This window comes from Balaenoptera borealis, assembly GCF_965194805.1.
Source record: "Balaenoptera borealis genome assembly, chromosome: 20".
Classification (NCBI taxonomy): domain Eukaryota; kingdom Metazoa; phylum Chordata; class Mammalia; order Artiodactyla; family Balaenopteridae; genus Balaenoptera; species Balaenoptera borealis.
Genome location: NC_138879.1, coordinates 10,495,897 through 10,515,628, shown reverse-complemented (window position 1 = coordinate 10,515,628; position 19,732 = coordinate 10,495,897). Strand labels below are relative to the sequence as shown.

Sequence of the window (19,732 nt, the reverse complement as noted above, 5' to 3'; positions counted from 1 at the left end):
GAGAGGATGGTACCTCCATTTACAGATGGGGAAAGCAAGGTCAAGGGACATCAAGGGATCTGGTCAAGTCCCTCTGGACGGGTCAGCACCAAGTCCCAAGACCACATCTTCTGGATCCCAAAACCTGTTGTGTTTCTATTATCCAGCACTGCCTGGTGGCTCCATCTTACTCCACCCTTACCAGATGGAATCAAGACACCGCAGTGCCTGGAAACTTCGGTCTGTAGCCGTGAAAACTGCTCTGCAATGCCCCATCTCCTCTGCCTCCTTGAGAATCGCCCTGGGGGCATGGTGCTGATGGAGGCCCTGGTTGGGGGGTGGCAGGGGGCAGCCACAGGTCCAGTGGTTCCCAGCGCGACACTATGGTGCATCCAGCCTTGGTCAGGGGTTCACAGTGGTCCTGGGGGCAGGGGAGGGGAGTCCTGGCAAAGGACTGGTCACTCCCAAAACAGGTTACTGCCTTCTGTATTTCAACATCTCTCATCCTTGGCAGAATTACAAGCTTGTGGGGACAGAAAACCCTAATTTGTACCCAGCTCCTGGCACTCCTGGAAAAGCCTTAAAAGTGCTGCAGACAGGACCCAGGTGGAAGGGGTGAGTCCTCAGGTGGTGTTCCCTTAGAACAGGAGGGAAGACGGGTGGGGCTCCGTGTTCAGATATCTGTCTGCCCAGCCTCCACGCTTGCAGGAACTTGGAGGGGAGAGTGGCGGCCACCAGAGGGAAAGGCAGGTTTACACTGCACTGAGATGCCTCCCTGAAGTTCAGAGTGAGGATGGTGCATCCCTCAGGAGTGATTTCTATTAAATACCCACCGCAGGCTGCCTGTCTTGCGTGCATGGACACATCCCCACACCTCACGTTTGACCAGCACTCTCTTCTGCCTCATTCCCACTGCACACTGCCAAGGCCATCTCTCCAGGGGCAGCCTCCTGGCCTTGCACTCGGCGGCGCAGGATAGATGCACACAGGGAAAGGGTGAGGGGCCATCCAGGGAAGGCAGGGAGCTGAGGGAGGGGAGGGGGTGCCCGGGGAGGGGCGGCATGGCTGGCAGGTAACTTGTCCCTTCTTACTTTGCATCTTAAACCCTATGGGGATGGGAATGTTTTCGGCAATGGAAATAGTTCATTTTTCTTCATTTGTTGTGTTGAGCGTTTGTCGTGCCCGGGATACTGGCTGACATGGCAGCAGCTGACACTCCTGGCCGGCCAGAGCTCGCTCTAGCTCTCTCTCTGTTGTCCTGGGGAAATGTTCTTGGCCGTGGGCACATGGAACCGCGGACTCAAGGCTAGTCCTGGTCAAGGGGAGAAGGCCTTGGTTTAAGTCCTCAGTGGAAGCACCTCAGTGGAAGCCGGGTTTCTGGAAGGAAGAGGGTGCAGCTTGGACCTGGCTGGTTCAGGGCACCTGGAGTATGTGTGTGGTGGTGTAAAGGTGGCCTCCCGGGCCGTGAAGTGGGGCGGGTGTGGAATCTACCCCTGTGGGGGCTCGTGAGGCGTCCTGCGCACACTGGTGCTAGCAGTGCCCGCACGTGCGATGGTCATCCGTGGGCGACTGCTGAGTGTGTTGTGTGTGCCAGTCCCAAATCTCCCAGGTGCGAGTTTCAGATGCCCGCCTCTGCCGCTCATGTGGTCGGGAGTGTGCGAGTGAGCCTGGCCCCGGGTGCCTGGATGTGGGGACTCAGCAGGGGAAGAGGGCCCCTGCATGCCGCCTCTGCCGCTCATGTGGTCGGGAGTGCACGAGTGAGCCTGGCCCCCGGTGCCTGGATGTGGGGACTGAGCGGGAGGAGAGGGCCCCTGCGTGTTGGCTGCGTCCCAACAGCTTCCCTGCTCAGTTCAGGTTGGAGGTGGAAGAGGCATGCCCTCAGCAAGTCTGGATGCCCTTCATGTAGGTCTAGCGACTCCAGGGAGTGGAGGGCCTCTCCCCACTGCCCTTAAGTAAGTAAAAACTCCAGGGACTGTCTGGGAAGGTCTGGCTGGGGTCACAGGTGAACCCGTGGACCAATCACAGTGCCATGAGGATGGGCAGGATGTTTTGGTTGGAATAGAGGAAGCAGTGATTTGCCAATCGCAGGGGTGATCTGGTTACTGGACGAAGAGGGGCAGTCAGGGTAGACCCACGCAGAGGTCCACTAAGGTGTGTGCCCAGATAGACACTGAGGGACACACCCATGGGGGGAACCACTCTGGGCACTGGTCCCACGGGAGCTTGCGAGGTGCTGGCACGTGTGCTGTGTCCTTCTAAGAGGCGGGAGCTCCTGTCGTTCCCGTGGGCAGTAGAGGGACTGAAGCCCAGGAAGAGCCCGAGGCCACACAGCTAGCATGTGGCTGCACTGGGCTGTGAACCCAAGCAGCCTGTGCTGTCTCACCATGAGGACTGGGGTCCAGCTGAGGACCGGGGCCTGGCCACGGTGGCCATGTCCATGGTGATGTGTGCCTGGCAGCAGTCACCTGACAGATAAATTCCCAGCTGAATTCATGGTTCATCTCGGGGTCACCTCTCTCCTTTGCCCTTCCTGCCCCTGTCCCTCTCCCACAGGTCAGACCCGTGACGCCTGTGGGCTCCCTATGCAGGCCTCATCCTCAGAGCCCTCGGGTATTTATCAAGTTGGCATGACCATCTTCTCTGTGAGACCAAGAGCCTCTTGGGCAGGACTTGGTCCCTCAATGCCTGTGTCCCAGCACCTCACATGGAGACAGGAGGTGGTCTAACCCTGAAAGAATAGGTAACCTGCTGCACTGTGTCAGCCCACCACACACACACACACACACACACACACACACGCACCGTGTGCTATTTCACCTGCATGGGTGTCAGCACATCCACGTACCTGCAAACACCCAGTTCGCCGGGGGTGTCTTCCCCCTCGCCTTTCCTCTCCATCCTTCAGAGGTGCCCCCGCCACAAGCTCCTCCATTCCCTCGGCCAGCTGAGCAGGCGTTCTGCTTGACTTGGGCACCCTTGCTGGGATGGCGGCCGTCCTGGCAGGAGCCTCTGCCTGTTAGAGGAGGCCCGAGTGTTACCTGGGGCGGGGGAGGGGAGGGGTGGCCACGGATTCCACGTGGTTTGATGAAGGGGCTGAGTCTCCTGATGTCTGTGGGCCCTGTGGACTTGGCCTTCCTCTGCCTCTCCCCCATGGGGAAGCCGCTGCCCCGGGGTCCTCTGCAGCCTGGGGAAGGCAGAGCGAGGCCTGCGCCTCCCCTGGGGCTCCGGTGCTCTGCCTCAAGTCCTGGCTGCCCTCCCTTTTCCCGCACCTGGCCAGCACGGTGACCGCCAAGAGCAAAAAGCTCGGTGACGGGTGCCAGGGAAACGTCCCCACTCTCATCCCTCCATTAATCACCAGCTTCCAGGGCACCGAGGCCCCTGTTTAAGACGCACCGGTGGTTCCGAGGTGAGCGCAGGCACTCCCAACCTCGGCTGTTAATCTCTCCCTCTGAGACAGGCTACCTCGGCCTGTTAATCACTTGCTGTAATTACAGCCCCAACTTTTGCACAGGGAATGTTAATTGATGTGTTGGATGGAGGGGCTGTGCACGCACCACGTCCTTCTCCCGTGGCCCCCAAATGCCAAGGTCACGGGATTTGGCGGGGCTGACAGTGCATAGAAATGAGCGTGTCATTGAGGCCGGGGTGGCCGGCTGCCAGTAGCGGCTGTGCGCCTCGCCCCTCCCCGTGTCCTGCATGCTTGCCAGGCAGGCAGCGGGTAGGAGGTGGGGCACTGTGGATAGTGAGGGCCGGGGCTCGGCTGGCCCGGGTTGGGAGCCAAGCTCCCAGGAGGCCTGCTGGCCCACCGGTGGTATGGCCACGGACGTCCTGCCTGCAGGGTGAGCTCAGCAACTTTTCTGTGGTCCCTCTGTCCATACCAGGCAATTCTGCTGCTTTGTCCCCCTGTGGGAAACTTGGCTGGCTGACCATCAGGGCCGACTTCTGGCTGTTCTCTGAGCCGTGTGAGGCCATTCATGTCACCCTTTGGGGCCCGGAGGTAATTTTATGGCCTTTGCTGCGATTTACTCCTGTCATGAAGTTTGTTTTTCTCCAATTATAAAAATAAGATATGCTTATTAGAAAATACCTGGCAGTACCTCCTTGTTTCAGGCTTTTGTGCCCAACAGTAAGATGGAGGGGATTCTGCTGATTCCCTAGTGCCGGCCCATCCTGACAGTTGGGAAACTGAGGCTCAGAAAGGGATGGAGTGGCCGGCCCAGAGTCCATGGGTCAGTGGAAGCACAGGCTGGGACCCTGCTTCCCATCAGGAGCCTCCCTGCCCTGCCTGGAGCTCCCAGCCCTGGGCCCTAACCTTGGATTCTGGCTTGAGAGTTCCCGGAGGAGCTGGAGAGATGAATGGAATGATGGAATTATGCAGGCCTGGAGGGGAAGGAAGGGGCAGGTCCCTGGACTCCTGCTGATGACGTGGCAGGGACGATGCCCTGTCAGGCCTCTTGGTGGTCCTAGCTGCTCACAATGCCCTTGGGGACCCGAGGGCAGCTGGGGCAAGGAGCCAGGGTTGCAATGAACAGAAACATTCTCATAATCTGAGCATGGCCTCTTGGGGTCTGCCGGGGGCATGGGGCCAGGCGGAGCAGGTGGTAGGAAGGACAGGAGGCCCTTTGACCCGGGGGTGTGTTGAGTTTTGTGTCTGTGATGCTGAGGGAAAGTCAAGGACTTGGGCATGCATCGCAGAAGCGGAGGGACACGGGGTGGGGACTGCCACCCAGGACGCCCCTGCGCTCTGCAGTGGGGCAAGGGGTTGCGCGGCGGCAGGCCGGTGAAGAGGACGGAGCTGGTGGGGAGGATGGGTTGGCAGGGAGGACAGGCCTGGGAGGCCAGGGCAGGGGCGCTCGCCTCAACCCCAGTGGAGTCATTAAAACCCCAGTCAGCTTCAGCAGAGCCAGAGCAGGGAGGCCCTGAGCGCTGCTGTGGGGTGACTGCGAGGAGGGGCAAGGGTGCAGGGAGAGAAAGGAGGGAGCTGAGGAGAATGACAAAAAGGGGGCTGATGGCTGAGGGGCCGTGCAGGGCAGGGTGACCCTCCCGTCCCAAAGGACCCGCAATGGAGAGGCAGCAGAGGAGGTCTGGGTCCAGCACAGGATGCCCCCAAATCCCCGTCAGGGGCCCCAACCCAGGAAAGGGTGTGACAAGCCAGTGACACTGACTTGGTGGTGATGTCCCCTGTCCGCCCCAGCTGGGTGATCACCCCACTGCGGTCCCCTTTTGCCACCCCACACACTCTCATTATTGACCCCAGTGGTCAGGCTGTGGGAGCTCTTTCCAGCAAAAATGAGTAAATGACAGATAAAATCCACCACCAACCCAGAAGGCTCCCAGGTTGCTGCGGGAATGTCCCCTTGGGGGTTAATGACGTCTGCCCTCCGCAGTGCCCCTGTCTACCGGGTTCTCCCGCATGTTCCCCCTTCTTATCCACACACCCCGCCTTCACTGTAGCCTCTGAGGTCTGCCAGTATCCTTGTTACCAGCCAATTTGAAAGCCTGTCCCATGAAGCTCCAGCTGCGTGGTTTAAATCTGGGTGGGACGTGATCCTTTTCCAAGGTAACTGCAGCCAGGGTTCCTCAGGCCCATCTGAGGTCTTTGATGAGAAGAACTAGAGCAAAGCTGTTTGGTGGGTGTCCTGGTGGGAAAACTCTGGAATCTGAGACTTTCTCGCTTGGTCTCATTGCCGTGATGGGATTCCCAGGCCCCCAGTGGGTGGGGCAGGAGCAGGTAGAATCTGCCTTTCAGGGGGATGGGGGAGGGGTTTCCTGGCCTGCTCTGTGGGGCTGTGCTGACACCAGGCCTCCCATTTCTCATCTGTAAAGGAAAGAAGATATTCCTCCCCCTTCCCTTTGCGGAGTGGCAGTTAGAGAAGTCTCTGGAACCTTCTAGAAAGATTCTGTTAGCACTGAAGATATTCATGAACGTCTCCTCCAGGGGCTGCAGGATACAGCCAGCTTATGAGAAGCAGTGATGATGCTTGCTCCAAGTAGAGGGTCTCGTCTGAACCCCAGACGTGGAGTCAGTGGTGTATTACGGTTCAACATGAGGGGGTCTCTTTGCTGCGTAAGAAGCAGCCATTTAGAGCACACTGTAATCTTGAGTCACGTGTGTGGGTGGTGGAGCCATCAGAGACGTGGGTGGGGCATTCCGCCTGGGTCTAGGGGGGCAGGGCTTCTGTTTGCCCTGAATCCATTTTGACCACTGGAATGACTGCACAACCAAGGGGTGGCTGGCAGGACTGTCCCCTCTCTCACCCCAAGGCTGAGATCGGGCCTTTGCCAACATGCCCACGTGACGTGCGGGTCAGGACTGCCAGGCCACAGCCCCATCCTCCTCAGGCCGGTGCTGCTGGGAGGGGCCCCCGAGGACATCAGAAGGAAGCTGCCACTTCCCCGTCTGGAGGTCCTGTGAGTGGCCGGCAGTGTGGGTGTGTGTCGGAGCTCTGACAACAGCGGGGTTAGAAAGGTCCAGCGCCTGCACCCTCAGCCCGGGTTGTCTGAGGGGCACCTTGAGAGAAGGGGTCTTCCCAGGGTCGGAGAGCAGGGCTGGATATGATAGGGCCAGCCTGTCTGAAATAAGAACTGAGGACCTGGAAGTGACAGCGTCTGACTCCAAACGTGGGGCGAGAAGCAGGCAGGGCAGAGAGGTCACCTCCACAGGCCCCAGGCTGCTCCCCGGCCACTTGCCTCCTCCTGGCTCCACAGAGGTGGGGTTCTGGAGCTGCAGCCCCACCCTGGCCCCCACCACACGGCCAGGTGCTCAGGACCAGGCTCCTCCGCTCTCCCGCCTCTCAGATTCCACCGAATGGTGCTGACCATTTTCTGGGGGGGACAAGGGGCTCCTTTAACTTCTCAGGCAGCTGCTTGACAGCGAGTGCTGTCCCAGAACGCCAGTCACAGGCTCAGCCCTTCACTGCAGTGAAGTGATGACGTGGCTAGTGGAGAAGCCTAGAGACTCTAGACGCTCTCCATCCTGGGGCCTTCACGGGGCAGCATCCAGAATGGTCATCATAGGGAACCGTCTCTGTGCTCCTCCACCCTCCCTTCCTGGTCTACTTCTCTGTGACCTAATGCTTTCGTCCTGCCAAAACTTGCTGAGCTGGCAGATGCCACCCCTGCCCCACCCCTACCTTCCCAACCTGTGACAAACAGGACGGAGCCAGGGGCAGGTCCAGCTCAACCCCTCCATCCTTGCCGCCCTCGACATAGCCTTTCTCTCACTGTCCGGGATTCGGTCTTTGTTTACCAGGCTGAGATGCTCTGTGGCTGGGGCAGCGCTGCTGGAACGTGGGGCTGCCTGGATCCCCGCTTGAGAAGTTTGACAGCACTTGGACCCAAGGATGGGCCAGGACGTGGAGGTCACCCAAGCCAGCTTCCTGCCCAGCGGGCCTCTGCTTCCCAGTGCCCCATGACAGATGGCCACGCAGCAGGTCCTCCAATGTCCCCGTGATTCGTGATTTAGTGATCACGGGAGCCAAGTGACAGCTGAGAGTCCTCAGCCCTTCTCCACGCCCTCAGAAGTGTCCTGCAGTCCAGCTGGGCAGGAAACTGGCATCCTCGGGTCCCTCCTGCCGCTTCCTCCCTCCTGCTTCTGCTCCGCTCTGGGGAGAGGCAGCTTCCAAGTGGAGACCTTGGGGTCACTCATGGTCTGCAGGAACTCGGGGTCTCTATTTCCTCGTTCCTCGTCTGGGTTTCTCTTTTTTCCCTCAAAGGCCTGCTTCCTCTGATTATCTTCATCCACAGCCTGGGAACTTCACGAAGTCAGCTGTAAGCATTCATGTGTTTGGTTTGGATGAGAGTGGGGAGTGGGGAGCACCTGGGCTTGAGTCCACCCTCGGCCTCTTGCTAGTGGCGCAGCCTTGGCTGGGAGGTGCTCTCAGCCTTGGTTTCCTCCACCATAAAATGGGGACAACAGCAGAAGCTCTTGGTTGTGTGGGTTCAATGACACGTGCAGGGAAGGCATCCAGCACCTCTCCTAGCCTTTAGTCAATACTTAGCGGATGGCAGTGATACAGATCAGTTTCATTGTCAAAATGCTCATCATAAACTCGACGGAGCAATCCAGCACTGCCCCGTTCAGCCACCTTCTTGGGTCCACTTCGTCCCAGACACCTCCAGGCTGGCCCATCTCTGCTTCTGGCTGTGCCTGCCTGGTGTTCTGGCAGTGCCTGTGTCTCTGCCTGGGGGCTCCCAGGAGCAGACCCTGAGATAAGGTGGTCAGGGACAGGCAGTGATGGGGAGGAAGGGGAGTGGGGAGGGGGACAGGGAGAGAGGCAGCCCACAGCCTCGAGGGCAACTGGAGCCTATCCCACTGGGACTCCGGGGGCCAGTGAGAACATGCCCCCCAGGGCTCTCTCACCATGGGGAGGAGGTGGGGTCTGTGTACACTCACCTCTGCCATTCCTTCTCGAGGCTGCTCAGGAAGCATAATGCCTGGACTCCAGGCCTTCAGGCCCTGGCAAACAGAGAGCCCCAGGCAGGGGCTGGCAGTTCTTTAGGGGGCCATAGCTGTGCCCTCTCCACAAAGTCTGGATCTCGGCCTGGGGGTGAGGGTGGGGGATCCCCTTCCTTGGAGTCTCTTCTAGCTCAGACCTAGGAGTAACGGCAGATCCTCATATCTGCTGATCTCATGTTTCTAGAGTTCTCTTTCCCTCTCGCTAGCCAATCCCCATTTATCTCAATTCCCTGTAGTAGTTAATAATTCTTTATATGAAGCATCCCCTGTAATTTCGAGGCGAAATGAATGTGGGGTTTTGCCTCTTGATTGGACTCTGATCGATAAAGAGTTGGTACTGCGAGTGGTCCTAGGAAGTAGAAGGGTTGGCCACTGATACATTAAGGGTGAGGGGATATGGCAAGGCCTGGGCGGTGTCTTCTGCAGACCCTTACCTGAAGTGGTGATGATGGCTGATGATACAGAGCACTTTGGTGGTGCCCCACTTGGACAGCTTTGGGGTGGCCCTCCCCAGGGAGCGATGGACCTCTCTGCCCACCTGGTCTTGGAGCCTGGGCTGTGGGGACGTTCAGCTGCAGCTGCCCCGCCGGGGGGGGGTCCTTCACCTTGCTGGCTAAGGACTGAGTTGGCACCTTAGTCCAGCTAGGCTAAGTTGGCACCTCCCCAAGAACGATTTCCTGTGGCAAGTGGCCAGCTTTGTCACCAGGGAATGAATCTATCTAATCGAATCTACTCAAATCTAACCTGATCCCTACATGCATATGTTTATTGACGTATGGTTTTGGTGTCGTATGGTATCTGTGGTTGGCTGAATAATGGGCCCCTGAGAGATACCCATGTCCCAATCCCTAGAATCCGTGAATTTTACTTTGTATGACAAAACCAGACTGTGCAGTGTGGTTAATTTAAGGATCCTGTGATGGGGAGATTATTCTTCTTTATCCAGGTGGGCCCTAAATGCAATCCCAGATGTCCTTCCGAGAGGGGGGCAGAGGGAGATTTGACACAAACAGAAGAGAAGGCCTGTGAGTGACAAAAGAGGCAGAGACTGGAGAGATGCAGCCAAAAGCTAAGGAGTACTTGAGGCCATCAGAAGCTGGAGAAGGCAGGCGATGGATTCCCCCCTAGAGCCTCTGGTGGGAGTGCAGCCCTGCCACACCTTGATTTCAGCCCCGTGAAGTTGCCTTCGGACTTCTGGCCTCCTCTGTGAGAGAATAGACTTCTGTTGGTTTTTGCCACCCAGTTTGTGGTCATTTATGGCAGCAGAAACTCACGCAGTGTCATAACAAAATGCACCACGTGGGTAGCAAGTGAGCTACACTAGATATGAGGGAATCCTCTCCCATGGCTGTCCTCTGACTTGGCAATGGAGAAGCCTTGGTTTTTAAACATAGGCTGTACGTGACTCAGTTACGGATATTTCCCTCTCATTTCCTCCTCCGCCTGTTCTGATTGGGGTACACGTCCTACATCAAAGCTTTAGTGACTGGGCACTTACTTACGCAGGCAGCCCCTGAGGGGCTGATGACCTTGCTCAGGCCCCAGTCCTAGGAGCTCCGTCGAGGGAGGGCACTCAAGAGCTCAAGATGAGGGGTCCAGGCACCCACACACGTGTCGTTTCCTCTCTCCTGTCTGAAGTCACTAAGGTGGGTGGGCATGAGGGGTCAAGGTGAGCACAGGGCTCTGCTGGATTCTAGCTCTGGATGAAGGGTTTTGCACCCTGTCCTGGCCCAGGAGCCCCTGTTGATCCCACAGGGCCAGCACCTTCCTTCAGAGAGCTTGCATTCTGACAGCTGGCCATGGAGGAGTTTGTGGGAGCCAGGCAGAGGACAGTCCTTCCCGCTGGTCAGCTCCCAGGACCGGGTGACCCTGCTTCTTCTCATTAGATTTTCCTGATGGACCACTGCAAACGTAGTGGGTCCCACTTTTCTGTCGTGTGCCTGTAGGACATGGAGGAAGCCCTGAGTGGCACCATCCAATATGGCGGCCACAACCACACAGGGCTGTTGGACACAGAAATGTGGATAGTTTGGGGCTGAGATGTTGTGAACATGGAAAATGCACATTGGATCTCAAAGACTCAGCACAGAACAGAGAAGGTAAAATTTCTCATGGATCATTTTTAGATGGATGTCGAAATGATACTATTTTTTTTCTTTTTTTTTTTTACATCTTTATTGGAGTATAATTGCTCTACAATGGGGTGTTAGTTTCTGCTTTATAACAAAGTGAATCAGCCATACATATACATATATCCCCATATCTCCTCCATCTTGCGTCTCCCTCCCACCCTCCCTATCCCACCCTTCTAGGGGTTTACAAAGCACCAAGCTGATCTTCCTGTGCTATAGATTGTGTTAAATTTAAAAAATCATAAAAATCACTTTTGCTTGTTTCTTTCTAATTGTTTTAAAACTAGAAAATGCGGCAACTAGAAAATGTAAGCTTATACAGGAGGCTCACACGATATTTCTGTTGGACCAGACAGCTCCAGAGGTTGACAGATGCTCTCACCGCCCTCTGTCCACTTCTAGGCAAAGGGCACTAGTTTGTTTGCCCCTTATCAGAAGGGACTTTCATACATTTGTTCTCTATGTCTGTGTCTCTATTTCTGCTTTGTAAATAAGATTGTCTATACCAATTTTTTTCAGATTCCACATATATGCATTAATACACGATATCTTTCTCTTTCTGACTAAAGGCGGGGTGGGATGAATTGGGAGACTGGGATTGACATGTATACAATATTGATACTATGTATAAAATAGTTAACTAGTGAGAACCTACCGTATAGCACAGGGAACTCTACTCAGCGCTCTGTGGTGACCTAAATGGGAAGGAAATCCAAAAAAGAAGGGATATATGTATATGTATAGCTGATTCACCTTGCTGTAGAGTAGAAACTAACACAACATTGTAAAGCAACTATACTCCAATAAAAATTAAAAAAAAAAAAAAGAAGGGGCTTTCAAAGGAATCACCATGAAACCCCAGGAGAGGTTGGCCAGGATGGTGGTGGCAGTGTCTCCTGTGTTGAAAGCCTGCCTGGACCCAAGTGGCCAGGGAGTCGGGACGACTGGCCTCCCCGCTCAGTCTGTGTTCCCTGCTCAGGAGCACATGCAGTCGTGGGGAAGACAAGAACAGGCAATGCAAGAAACAGAAGCACATTTTTGCCAGTTCAGAGGCAGGATTTGAGCTCTTTGGGCAGCAGAGACCCACCCCACTGCCCAAACAGGTGTTGATTTTTGAGGGTGGATGTGTGAGACAGAATGCTCATAAAAGACTACTTTCTTATCGGGCCTACAGGTGAATCATTATAGCATCACTTTGCATTTTTATCATAGTCAAACACTGAAAAAATTTCTTATGGTGGTAAAATATATATAACATAAATGTTACCTCTTTAACCATTTCTAAGTGTACAGTTCTGTGACATTAAAGACATTCACATTGTTGTGCAGCCATCACCAACATCATCTCCAGAACTTCTTCATCTTCCCCAGATAAAACTCTCTCCCCATCAAATGCTAACTCCCCACGTCCCCTCCTCCAGCCCCTGGCAACCACCATCCCACTTTCCATCTGTATGAATTTGCCTATTCTAGGTGCCTCAAAATTAACTGGAATCAAACAGTGTTTGTCCTTTTGTGGCTGGCTTATTCACTCAGCCTATTGTCCTCAAGGTTCAGCCATGTTGCAGCAGGTGTTAGAACAGAGTTTAATGTTTTTAAAGACCTTCCATGTAGCCAGTCTTGCTCCATTCTCCCCATCCTCTACACAGGTTATATTAGCACCATTTTGCAGATGAAGGCACCGAGGCTCACCATGGAGACTCACTGAGACAGCCTGGTGGTCACATGGCCAGTGAATGGGGGCAATGACATAGATTTTCTGACCTCCCCCCCTGGGCTCTGCCCACTTCACCCTGGCCAGGTGACACTGGCAGGTCCGCAGCTTTGCCAACACACCCCACCCACCATTTTAATAACAACTGTCACGTAAGTAGAAAATAAAATCAGTTCTGGAAGAAAACCTTCTCACCCTCAGTGTCTCCCCTCTTTTCCCTCTCCCTCTCTCTTGAGATGAGGCAGGGTGGTTTCTAAGAATAACTCCATGTGATGGGACAGGTCAGTTTATAAATACTGTATAACCTGAGATGATGGGTCCAATTTGAAGCCTGTTGACAGTGAGGCTTTGAAGGATGGGCTCCAGGCGGGGTGTGTGCACGCGCATGGAATACAAATCAATAATTTATAAGGAGAAGGGCATGTTATGCAAATTCAAGGTATTGGCATTGTGTCTGCAACAGATAAATGCTAGGATTCCATAGAGGGAGGGGTGAGCTGGAGCAAATCCTCAGCCCCTGGGCTCTCACGGGTTCAAACTCGTGGCTGTGGATGGTGATGACCAGGAGGGGTCGGCATGGAAGGGGACTCAGAAGCAAGAGTGGCCTGTCCCCAGGGCCTCTAGTTCCCTGGAGCCATTGGATGTCCCCATTCTTTCGTAGCTGGGAGGGTTCCCGAGCACTTTAGATACCCAGTCTCTGTGGCCGGAGAGTTTTCTGGTGTCAGCAAGATGAAAAGCCCAGGACCTTCCACCTTTAGGGGGAGGCATGGTAGGGTGGCCGGAGCCACCCACTTACCTGGCTAATCTGTCTTCCAAGCAACTGGCACGGGCCAAGGTATATTGCTTAATCAACCTCATTACTCTTGTGCATTTAGCAGCTCAGAGGAAGATAATACCTTTCAGGTTTGACCCAATTTTAGTTTTTGTTGTCATAACCATGGAAAATCGACCTTTGGCCCCTCAGCAGCGGGCCTGAATGGGAAGTGATTTACAGCGAGCGTGCCGTGCGGAATCCCTAATGCTCTTGCAGGAGAGAGCCACGCACCCTCCGTCGCAGCCCTAATCTACACTGAGCAGCAGTTTCCACGACAAATTCTCATTCTTCCCTGCCACTGAGAGCCCAGCTCCCTGGAGATTCTGAAAATTGCGTTACCTCGACTTCAAAGTAGACAGATAGACAGACAAACAGACAAATCCCTTTCACTGGCGTCTGCATTTCCAGGCCATGGACAACCTTGCTGAACTTCTCTCAATGGTCATTCCTCTGCCTGAGCTGTGAGCTGCAATGTCACTTCCTGTTTCCAGTGAGGTAGCAGGGGTCGTAGGCAGGGAATTGAGGCTTCACGTGATCTGCTTGCAGAAGTCTTTCCTTTTCTGGCTTTGTAGGATAGACATAATTAGAAGTTATATAATGTCTTTGATACAGAGACAGGAGGAGGGGGTAGAGAAATCAAAGGGGAAAAGGTGTATTAGTTAGCTACTGCTGTATAACAAACTACCTTCAAGGTCAGTTGCTTAAAACAAGAATCATTTCTTTTCATTGCTCACAGGTCCCTGGTCTGTTGGGGGGTCAGCTGATCTTGGCTGGGCTCCCTTGTGGGTCTGCAGATTGACTCAGTGGCTCTGCTCCAGGCTGGGTCAAGCTGGGGCAGCCCTGCTTCATGTGTCTTTCATCCCTGTCCTGGGACCAGGGGCCCAACCATAGCAACGGCAGAGGCACAAGAGAACAGCGGAAACAAATAAGGTTTCTTCTAGCCTCAGCTTGGAAATAGCTCACCATCTCTTCTGCCTCATTCTTTTGGCCAAACTCACATGGTTGAGCCCAGATTCACAGAGGGTGGGAAAAGAGAATCCACCTTTTTAGCAGGAAAAACTGCAAAGTCACATTATTTATTTAGTGCTTACCATGGACTAGTAACTAAATTAAGCATTCTGTATACATGATCTTATTTATTCTTTATAGTAACCCAGTAAGAGAATTATTATTACCGAATTTATAGGTGAGCAAACTGAGGTTGACAAAGGTTAGTGACAAGGGAGCCAGGATTTTGATCCAAGTTTATCTGACTCCCAAGGCCAGACTCTTAGGTACTCTACCTTTTAGTCTTGTAGCACTGCCCTCCAGCCTCTACCCCTGTTCTGGGCCTTCTCTGCCCCTCACTGGGGTTACTCTGTGGATGGATGGATGAATGGATGAGTGGGTGGGTGGGTTGATGGATGAGTGGATGAGTGAATGGATGGATGGATGAATGGATGGGCAGACAGATGGATGGCAGATATACAGATGGTTGAGTAGACAAATGGAATTGATGTTTTCAGGGACCTTAGCCTCTTCTTTTTTTTTTAATTGTATTGAAGTATAGTTGATTTACAATGTTGTGTTAATATCTGCTGTACAGCAAAGTGACTCAGTTATGTATATATATATTCTTTTTCATATTCTTTTCCATTCTGGTTTATCACAGGATATTGATTATAGTTCCCTGTGCTATACAGTAAGACCTTGTTGTTTACCCATCCTATATATAATAGTTTGTATCTGCTAATCCCAAATTCCCAATCCTTCCCTTCCCCACCCTTCCCTCCATCTTGGCAAGCACAAGTCTGTTCTCTATGTCCGTGAGTCTGTTTCTGTTTTGTAGATATGTTCATTTGTGTCATATTTTAGATTCCACATATAAGTGATATCATATGGTATTTGTTTTTCTCTTTCTGACTTACCTCGCTTAGTATGATAATCTCTAGGTCCATCCATGTTGCTGCAAATGGCATTATTTTGTTCTTTTTATGGCTGAGTAATATTCCATTGTACATATATACCACCTCTTCTTTATCCATTCATCTGTCGATGGACATTTAGGTTGCTTCCATGTCTTGTCTACTGTAGATTGTGCTGCTATGAACATAGGGGTGCATGTATCTTTTTGAATTATAGTTCTGTCTGGGTGTATGCCCAGGAGTGGGATCGCTGGATCATATGGCAACTTTATTTTTAGTTTTTTGAGGAACCTACATACTGTTTTCCATAGTGGCTGCACCATTTTACATTCTCACCAACAGTGTAAGAGGGTTCCCTTTTCTCCACAACCTCTCCAGCATTTATTATTTGCAGGGACCTTAGCCTCTTTCTGATGTATACTCCTAGTTTCACCAAGCCATGCTGCCTCTGGAGAGGTCTTCCTTTCCTCATGAGCTAAAACTTATCTCCTGGGTAGTAAGAATGCTGCCCAAAGGAGCTCTGAAGGAAAGTGAGGTCCTAGGAAGGCAGATGTCGTGGCCAGGATCACTCAGGGAGAGCAGACTGAAGGCCATAGCAGGGTCCGGGTTGACCTGGGCTTGCACAGAGAGGCCTCCTCCCTGCCAGACCTTGGTCTAAGTTTCACATCCAGAAGGTAGGGCAGGAGGTGGGCAGGACAGCTTCTTGCCAAGGAAGCAAATGGGGAGAGAGGAAGCAGGTTGTGGTGGCCCTTGCTTCTCCAGCCAGCGTCTCTCCCATCCGCTCTCGTCTGCTCCTCAGCACCGCCAGCTGTTCTGACTGTGACCCTCCTGAGCCCCCCTGCATATCGGCTTCACCAGGGAGGCCCGGCTGAGACCAGGGCCCTGTGGCTGCCAGAGGGAGAGCAGAGGCCTCTGCAGTCCTGCAGCAGCCTCTCTTGACCTGAGGGGGGGTTGGGTAGACACTGGGTGTTTCCCCGGTGGTGATGAAGTGGCCACTGTGCTCCTGAGGGAAAGGGGGCAGCTGTGGGTGTGCCCCACCTCTCAGTGCCCCCAGCCCTGTGCGTGGTGTGTCCATCTCCACCTGGGACTCACCAGAGGAGGCCGGGCGTGGATTCCGGTCCCTGCTGCAGGTGTGCAAGGTGGCCAGGGTGGGGTCTGAGGCGAGGACACTTCCTGTGTTGTCATGTTCCCCCCTTTCTTCTCACGGCTAGAGAGCTGATGAGGGAAGACTAAGGCTTTGGGTGACAGCGTGCTGACAGCTGTGGCCCTCCTGCCACTGCTGGTAGAAGCCCCCTGGGGCAAGTCTCTCGGCCCCGAGCATGGGACACCTGCAGTATCATTACACTGATTATTGCTTCTTTCCAGACGTATTGATCTAGCTCCTGTCGCTGACTCTGGCGAGTCGAAAGGCTCCGAACCCTCAGGGACCTGAGAGAGTGGCTGTAACTCAGGATCTACTGTCAGTCCAGGAGGTGACATATTTTTTAATTAAAAAAATTGAGACTAATTTACATACTATGAAATCTATAGGTCTTAGTACAGACCAAGCAGTTTTGACACATATATGCACCTGTTTAACCATTACCTAGACTGAGATATGGAACTTCCCCATCTCTTGAGAAAGTTCCTTTTTTCGGCAGGGGGTACCAAAGTGCCTGGGTGGGGTGATGCGATACAGGCAGGTGAACACAGGACTTAGTTCTAGCCTTAGCAAGACTCTCAGGATGGCCTCAACCAATGCAGGCCTGTGAGAACCCAGCTCCTTTGGGCTAATGGCCTGGCTGAGAGGGGCCAGCAAAGGGACAGACAGCCAGGAGAAGGGTCCTCGGCTGGAAAGCACCAGGCAAAATCATCAGCTCATTCCCCACCTCCATGCACGTCACACTCAGGTCCCTCAGGAAGATGTCCATGTCCTTCTATGTGGCAGGCACTCCCGACTTGTGGCGGGGCAGATAGGCATTTGGCATTCAAGTGACAATCTTGTAAACACCTGAGACCATATGTGGGAGGCTCAGAGGTGGGCATCGATGTGTGCCGGCTTGTCAAGAAAAGGGATGTGTGACACCTCGCCCTGGGCGGGGATTCAGTGCTGTGTCCCGCCCAGGAATCCTGCTGTTCACTGTTTCTGCCCCAAATCCCTCTTGCTGCCTCTGCCCCTGTTTGCCTCCTGTGCTCAGGGGAGGTGGGGGTGACCGAGGACTGGTACCCATACCAGGACCAGGCAACTTTCTCCAAGTGGCCAAATTATCCCACAGCAGGGCCTTTGGGGAATTCTTGGAATGTTTGTGCAAAGGTCATGTGGTTACAGTAGCTAGCGATACACATTTTTAAAGCATGTTACCATTTTAAGTTAGTTCCCTGAAGCTCAGGCTGGAACTGCATTCCCTGTGCCCAGGGAGGGAGGTGTGGCTCAACAGGGGGAACATTTAAAAAACCTTCCAGGAGACACAGGCTCGGGCAAACCCCCAGACCTGGAGGTCTCAGGGCCAGGTCAGGGGATCCCAAGGACCCCAGGTCCAAAAGGGCCTTGGGGGAAGCAGTCATTCCGGTTCCTGCCCTGTGAGAGCAAGGACTGAGTCTTCACCCAGGCCCATTGGCTATTATGACCCAGAGGCCACAACACCCCCCTGAAATCCCCAGTGCCCCTCCCATCGGCACCCAAAATGCCAGTCCATGCAGGCACTGAGGCATTCTCAGGAGGGAACCCTAGGAGTCCCTATTCCGCCCTCTCCTTACCTCTCCACTTGCCAAAATTTAGAATCCTATTCAGATCTCGGCCCCCTCCACGTGTGACGTAAAGCCAGTCTGGAGCAAACGTCAGCTGTTCAACATCAAAATCCTATTACCAAATGCCCTGTTTCCACCACGCAGATACCAGGCAGCACAGAGATAAGTGAAAAAGAGCCTCTGATTGCTGCTGGCATTGCGCTATCTGCCGGGCCCAGCTGTGTGGCGCGGGAGCAACTGCGGATGGTCTCATCACCACCCCCCAGCCCCCAGCCCCTCCACCCCAGGTGTCTCCTCCTACCCTACCCGTCGTGCTCTCCCCCACTCCCTCCACCTAGTTCTCACCTTCTTCGCCCCCTCCCCTGCTCACCCCTTCTGCCCTTCTAGCCCTCTTCCTCCCACCCCTTCCCTCTTCCCCATCCCTCTCGGCCATGCCCCTCCCTCACTCCCTGCACTCCATCCTACCTCCTCTGTCCCCTCCTTCATGTCTACACGCCCTGCAACCCTACCCACCTACCTGCACCCCTGTCCCTACCCAGTGCAACCAGTCTCCAGATGTCTCAGCCCCCTGTGTTCCTCCCACATCTCCTTTTGCCCTGTGCCAGCCACCGCCCCCCCCCCGTACCCTCTCCCCTTCCCACATCTCCATCCTCTGAGCTGCCTCTACACCTCCCTTTGCCCCTGAATCCCCCACTCCCTTGACTCCTGAAGCCCTGCATTCCCAGGGACTCCTTCATAGCTGATGTTCCTGGCCCCTCCCATCAGGCCCTCTAGATGCAGGAAGTCCCCTGTCCCTGTCTCTCCCAAGGAGGGCATCCCGGAGCTGGTGTCTCTGGCCTGCAAGAGGGCAGAAGAAAGGGGACCGGTGTGAGGAGGGGGCTTTGACCCTTCACTGGGCGTGAGCTGTGGGTAATACCCAGTGTGAGGATTAACTGCGGGGAATGGGCTGCCCTTCATCCCGGTCCCAAATCACAGAGTCTTCTCTGCAAACAGACACGGCCTGAAGATGGGGCTGACACGGTCGGCTCCAGGCTCTCTCCTTGCACCTGCCCATCTCCTTAGTTCTGATGGAAAAATCACTGACCTTCAGTTCTGTGATCCCGGGATGGGTTCCTTCCAAGTGCATCTGTTGGAGGGGCTGTCTTTTTGATACATGCCGCTGGCCGAAGGACTCCCCTGCAGGCAGGTTTGGGCTAATTCTTCAGTGAGCCTTTTGGGACCTTCAAGCCCCAGCAGCCCTGTCTCTCCTGCCACCTGCCCTGCGCTCAGGCCTCCTCACCTTGGCTGGTGAGGCTCCCCTGCCTGACCTCCGTCCTACGTTTCTGCTGCACTCTTTCTGCTCGGCTCTGCTGTTACTTCCTTCAGAAAGCCAGTCACGCCCCAGCCCACTCCCACCCTTCCTGTGTCCACAGTGCCCTGTGCGTCCCCTCTGTAGCATCCATCAGAGTGTATTGTAATTTCCTGTTTAAATCATGGCAGTGCACACCTATGCTCCTGCCCAGGCCCCAGTGTTTGCAGGTGAGGGGCAAAAGGTGGTGCTATCACCACCTGTGTGGTTTGAGTAGCCCCTCGTGGGTGAGCTGCTGAAGGAAGGAGAGGTTATGCAACTTGCCCGGGGTCTCCCAGGTAGAGGTGGCAAGGTGGGGAACACTCAGCCTCCCAGCCTCACCCCTTAGACACCCCTGTCTGGTTGCCCACTTCCCCACTAGACTGTGAACTGCTAAGGGGCCACATAGGATGTACCCTTGGTTCCCACCACCTAGGTCGATGTGGCACAGGCTCTTCAGATTTGTTGAATACCTGGAGGAAGTATGGCGGCCACTTGGGCTTCCTCCAGACTCTTCCCCAAGAGCCCATCAGGGTTACTTTCAGAGTCTTCTCTCTTTCCTCACCTCCTTCCCCATCCAGCTGTGTTTTCCTTCACAGCCAAGGGGCCCGCCACCCATAGCAGTGTGTGGTGAAGTGGAGGGGTGAAGGGGGAAGGGATGGTTTGTCCACCAGTTA

General features: G+C 54.3%; 1 protein-coding gene across 17 annotated transcripts in view; it reads left to right on the top strand.

Moving 5' to 3' along the window:
- RBFOX3 (RNA binding fox-1 homolog 3) overlaps positions 1 to 19,732 on the top strand; it is a 452,065-nt gene that overhangs the window by 91,534 nt on the left and 340,799 nt on the right. The window contains exon 1 of one of the 17 annotated variants that reach the window (XM_082371586.1): positions 10,253 to 10,536. The exons of the other annotated variants lie outside the window; for them this stretch is intronic. The gene's annotated coding sequence lies outside the window, so the exon portion shown is untranslated. Of the gene's footprint in view, positions 1 to 10,252; positions 10,537 to 19,732 lie in introns of those variants that run through there. 17 annotated transcript variants of the gene reach the window in all.